Source organism: Gopherus flavomarginatus, chromosome 5 (genome assembly GCF_025201925.1).
Source record: "Gopherus flavomarginatus isolate rGopFla2 chromosome 5, rGopFla2.mat.asm, whole genome shotgun sequence".
NCBI lineage: Eukaryota > Metazoa > Chordata > Testudines > Testudinidae > Gopherus > Gopherus flavomarginatus.
The window spans coordinates 28,003,435-28,009,408 of record NC_066621.1 but is presented as its reverse complement, the minus strand read 5'-3'; the positions used below and the strand labels follow the sequence as shown (position 1 = coordinate 28,009,408).

Here is a 5,974-nt window from a genome sequence, read left to right as displayed (position 1 = left end):
CCCCGGCAGGGATGACTAAAAAAAAAAATGATGTAAAAAAAAGACTTTCATTTTTTAGCAGCCGGTTCCCTGTAAAAAGTTCTGATTTAAGGGATGTGCCACAGTATGTATTTTTTGTACCAATAGGGTTACCATACATCCGTATTTTTAAAAATTCCTCCCAGATGGCGATTTAAGAACCGAAAAGCTGGACATGTCCAGGAAAATACGAATGTATGTTAACCCTACCTAAAGTTCTTTTTTAAAAAGGTGGGCCTGAACTAGAAATGAGCTCCATTTCACATGTGTGGGTCCCCACCACTCCCTGGGGGGGGTGCTAGGGTGACCACATGTCCCGATTTTATAGGGACAGTCCCGATTTGGTGGTCTTTTTCTTATATAGGATCCTATTACCCCCCTACCCTGTTCCAATTTTTCACACTTGCTTTCTGGTCATTCTAGGGTGTGCACATGTGTGGGTCACAGCTGTTCACTGCCCCTCTCATTGCAGCGGGTGTGCAGGGTTACTGCCCTGGGAACTGCAGGGCACCAGTGGACATGGGGCTGGCTGGAGGCAGGGCAGGGGCTGACTGGAGGTAGGGTCTGGCTGCAAGCAGGACAAGGTGTGCGGGGCTGGCTGCAGACAGGGCAGGGGGTGTGGGACTGGCTGCTGACAGGGGCTGGCTGCAGGCAGGGGTATGTGGGGTGCGGTGGGCTGGTTGGCTTCAGGCAGGCCTCAGAGGAGTGCGCAGGGGTTGGCAGGACTAGAGACAGAGTCGTGTGGGACTGGCTGGCTTCAGGCAGGAGGGTGCGGCAGGGGTTGGCTGGAGACAGGGCAGGGAGTGTGGGGCTGGTGCAGGCAGGGCAGGGGGTGCAGCAGGGGCTGGCTGCAGGCAGTGGTGCGGGTACAGGGGGTACAGCCTACCCTGTATGCTAAGTGCCCCCTCCTCCTCTTCCTCCTCCTCCACCAAGGTAGCAGCAGCAGCCCAGGGCTCGGGTGCTATTTAAAGGGCCCGTGGCTCCCCTGCTTCCACTGCCCCAGCCCTTTGAATAGCCACGGGAGCCCTGAGGAAGCGGCAGGGCTCCAGGGGCTATTTAAAGGACTAGGGCGGCAGAGGCAGCTGGAGAACCCTGCTACCCCAAGGCTCTGGGTGTTATTTAAGGGCCTGGGGCTCCTCTGCTTCTACCACTTCAGCCCTTTAAATAGCTGCAGGAGCCCTGGGGAAGTAGCGGGGCTTCGCGGGCTATTTAAAGGGCTGGAGCGGTAGAAGCAAGGGGAGCCCCAGACTTTTTAAATAGCCCCCAAGGCTCCAGCAGTGGGGCTCTGGTGGCAATTTAAAAAGCCTGAGGCTCCAGTCCCTGCTGGGAGCCCCAGGCCCTTTAAATTGCCACCTGGGGGTGCTGGGCCACCCTGATACAGTGCACCAGCAGGGCTTGGGTGCAGAGCCCAATTCAGGGGAATTGGTTGAATTGGCCTAAATCCGGCCCTGCCCGCAGGGCTCAGGAAAGCAAGGAAGTAGCACGGGCTTATCACTGTCCCTGGGTGGGCTTGAACCACCATCCTTTCAGTTAAGAGCCAAACGTGCTGACCCATTGTACCACACAGACACAGACAGGCCAGGCTGTATGGAGCACAAAAGTCAGGAGTCAGCTCAGGGTACGGTCTAGCACATGCATGCAGTGGTTGGACAAGTAACAGCAAGGAATTGGACTGGTGTGGAGTGAAAGATCTGTGGGAAGGAACCGAAAATAGCACTGGGGCTGCGGTACAGCGCTTGCATACACTTTCTTTGGCCTGTTTTGCTGGAAGAGTTAGCAGGGCGAGATTGTTAGTCACAGGTCAGGGGTGAGTTTATGCAAATTCTGGACTCTGGGACCCAAGCTGGGGTGAGAGGGGTACAACTTTTGTGGTACATGCACCCTTTCTGCAACCAGCCTTTGTTACTTCACTCCATAACAGCACACACAGAGCAACTTTTTACCTTTCAGCACCAAAGTATACCGCAGAAGAAATCTAACAGCATAAGTTTAAGGTGAGAGATTTCAGTACTAACAACAATTCTAAGATATTCAAAAATGTCTCTGTCTTTAGACACCAGACAGAAAATCAATCAAACCCAGCCCAAGCAACCACATAAACATCCATTCCTATTTCCAACATCCTTCTGGTGTTTGGAACCCATACCCCTTAATGATGAGTCCTTTACAGGCGAGGGTCAAGCTCTTAGGCCTCAAATGCCAGGTACAGTTACTCTGTCCTTGATCCAAAATAAACAGGAAAATACACTGGATTACTCCTGCCCCAATAACAAAGAGACTGGGGATCCCACAGCAGCTGAAATGACCATTTGGACAAGCACTCCCCTCATGCAATCTGGGGTGGGTGTAACCATGCAAATGACATCAGCCCCAAAAGGCCTTTACAACAGATCACCAACAGATGGCAGGGGAGAATTCATACTGACCCTGCTTAAACTAGATTGTGGCAAAGATTAAAAAACACTGAACATTAAAACTCACCAAACGTGGGTCAATCCATTCTCATTGTCTTAGCCGCTTAAACTCCACACCTGAACGTAGCCCTCACATGGACAACATACCCTCCTAACTCAGTGTCTGTACATTAACCTTTTACCCCCAATCGGGGCTATTGCAGATTCTGTATTTCTTACGCCACCTGATCTTAAACCGAACTTCGCACCCCCTGGGTAATCTGTACATTGTTCCCTGATCACCAGAAACTTCTACGCCTAAACACTGTACTGTACACCTTTTTCTTCTTTGAACGTCATCTTAGTAAAATGTTGACATTTGTTCGAGATCCCGGCTCCTGTTCCTTTGCAAGGCGTGTGCGTTTGCTCTGGGTTTTAGTCTGCTAATACAGCGGGGGCAGGGTGCGGGCCGATTGAGCCAGAGGAGCTTGCCTGCTGCAGACACGGATCCAAGGCTGAACCTCGTCCCCCACAAGCTGAAGGCTTAACTGAAAACAGTTTAAGAAGTGCTCCCGTCTCCGGTACTCAGCTACCCAGTTCCCAATGGGGTCCAAACCCCAAATAGATCCCTTTTACCCTGTAGAAGCTGTAAAATCCTGTGACCAGGGCAGCTGCTTAGCAGCCGGCGCATCTGTCTGCCAGCATGAGAGCTCGTAAGGCACTAATCCAGATAGAGGTGGCTGGGTGGCAGAGAAGTAAAGAGCCAGCAGAGTGGTGCAGTGGACACATGCTGGGCCCATAACCCAGAGGTCAATGGATCAAAGCCATTCTCTGATACATAAGCACTTGTCTCTTTTCCCTCTGGGCCTTCAAGCGATCAAAACCCTCGGCTTGCTGGCCCAGCTCTGTCTGCCATGCGCCTGGGTAGCAGCAGGACAGTCTCAGGAGAGCAGCTCCCACCCATTATCTCTTGTAGTGGAAAGAAAGTAGAATTGTTGTTGGACTTTTGCTATTTCTGTTCAGGGAGTCAGTGGCTGTGAAGCAACCCTTACTGATACTGGCAGAGGAAGAGTTCTCTCTCTTCTGCATTGATGCTGCAATTTTTTGTTGTGCCCTTTCTCCCCCTCTTCAAGGCAGGCAGGCAGGCTTGGTGGCTTGGGGAGGTGGGTCAAGCCTGGTTTCTTTTGGCAGACACCTGGTTGAGAACTGGTGCTCTATGGTCTTGTCTAAACTGACCAGCCCTAATGTCTGTAGCCTCGTCTCATACTTTGGAAGCCTTTTATTTACCCCTTTCCACTGCAAAAACTGACTATTTAGTCCTACTCTTTCTTTCCAAGCTGCTAACCAGTTACTGATCCATGAGAGGGCCTGAGCTGTCTGGAGTAGCTTGTGACTGTGAGTGGTAACCTCAAGGCAGACTGTTAAAAAGCAGAGCACAATCCTCAAATTGGTTGTGTGTTCTAGACTTACATTTCACCAAGTGTCAGATTAGGGATGACGTCCCTTTTACGACTTTTTAAAGCAAACTTGCTATTTTTGCATCATTTAAGCATTCTGTGCAGAGGACTAGAAATGTTTCTATTAACCTGAATATTAGATCATTTTAACATTGGCTGGAATCACAATGTTAAATTCGTTCTTATGACTTTAATAACTGATATTCCCTCTATCTCAGGACTAGCTATTAAACTGATTTTTGGACTAGGGAGATGGAATAGCAGCTTCCTCCATCCATTGCACACATCACCCTGTTATTGTGGCACTGAAACCCCAGGAGCGGTGGACCTCCCTATGGGGACAATATCATGGTTGAAGAGCAGTGAAGAAAAGTGGTGTTGTCTGTGTTCCCGTTTGGTTTGTACTGAGTATGGTTTTGAGTCATTTGTGACTCTTTCGTCAGTTATTAGTAACATCTTATTATTAGACCTCTGAGTTGAAAGGCTGCTCTTGCAGGTTTTACTTTGTCGTTGTTGGTAGGCCAAACAGCCGCTTTCTTAGGTCTGGTCTACACTACGCATTTAAACCGAATTTAGCAGCATTAAAACGAATTAACCCTGCACCCGTCCACAAAATGAAGCCCTTTATATCGATATAAAGGGCTCTTAATACCGATATCTGTACTCCTCCCTGACAAGGGGAGAAGCGCGGAAATCGGTATTGCCATGTCGGATAAGGATTAGCGTGGCCACAATTCGACAATATTGGCCTCCGGACGGTATCCCACAGTGCAACACTGTGACTGCTCTGAAAAGCAATCTGAACTCGGATGCACTGGCCAGGTAGACAGGAAAAGCCCCGCAAACTTTTGAATTTCATTTCCTGTTTGCCCAGCATGGAGCTCTGATCAGCACGGGTGGCAATGCATTCCCAAATCCAAAAAGAGCTCCAGCATGGACCGTATGGGAGATACTGTATCTGATCGCTGAACATGGAGAGACAAATCTGTTCTATCAGAGCTCCATTACAGAAGACAAAACGCCAAAGCATTTGAAAAAATCTCCAGGCTATGATAGACAGAGTCCACAGCTGGGACTCAGCACAGTGCTGCATGACAAGTGTAACGGAAAGCCAAAGAATCAAATGGACACTCATGGAGGGAGGGAGGGGGGACAGAGGACTCCAGCTATTCCACAGTCCCCGCAGTCTTTGAAAAGCATTTGCATTCTTAGCTGAGCTCCCAATGCCTGAATGGTCAAACACATTTTCCCGGTTGTTTCAAGGGACCTTGGAGCTAGGCTAAGGGGTCCAACGGCCAGGACCCCTGGAGCTAGGGTTAGGGGACCCACAGAGAGGGCCTTTGGAGCTAGGGTTAGGGCTCCCACAGGAAGGACTTCTGGAGTTAGGGTTAGGGGCCCCATGGATAGGGCCCCTTGAGCTAGGGTTGGGGGACTCATGCATAGGGCCCCTTGAGCTAGGGTAAGGGGCCCCACAGGTAGGGCCTCTGAAGCTAGGGTTAGGGGACCCAGGGGTAAGGGGCCTGCAGATAGGGTTAGGGGTCCCACGAGAAGGGACCTTGGAGCTAGGGTTAGGGGCCCCACGGGAAGGTCCCTTGGAGCTAGGGTTAGGGTTCCCATGTGTAGGGGCCCTGGAGCTAGGGTTAGGAGCCCCAGGGATGGGGCCACTGGAGCAAGGGTTGGGGGTCCCAGAGGTGGGCTGCCTGGAGCTAGTGTTAGGGTGTCCAGGTGTGGGGCCCCACGAGCTAGGGTTAGCAGCCCCATGGGCAGGGCCCCTAGAACTGGGGTTTGGATCCCCAAGGATGGGGCCTCTGGAGCTAGGGTTAGGGTTCCCACTGGTAGGGCCCCTGAAGCTAGAGTTAGGGGGCCCAGGGGTAGGGCCCATGCAGCTAGGGTTTGGAGCCCCAGGGATGGGGCCCATGGAGCTGGGTTAGGGGTTCCAAGAGTGGGGCCCCTGGAACTAGGGTTAGAGGCCTCACAGGTAGGGCCCCTGAAGGTAGGATTAGGTGCCCCAGGGGAAAGGCCCCTGGAGCTAAGATTAAGGGTCCCACAGGTAGGTCCCCTGGAGCTAGGATTATGGGTCAAATGGGCACGAACCCAGGAACTGAG

At 51.5% G+C, this 5,974-nt stretch overlaps 1 non-coding gene across 1 annotated transcript; it reads right to left on the bottom strand.

Moving 5' to 3' along the window:
- Window positions 1-1,513: 1,513 nt before the first annotated feature.
- On the bottom strand, window positions 1,514-1,587 carry TRNAK-CUU (transfer RNA lysine (anticodon CUU)). Its single transcript has one exon. It is a non-coding gene; the product is annotated as a tRNA-Lys (tRNA).
- Between the last annotated feature and the right edge of the window lie 4,387 nt (window positions 1,588-5,974).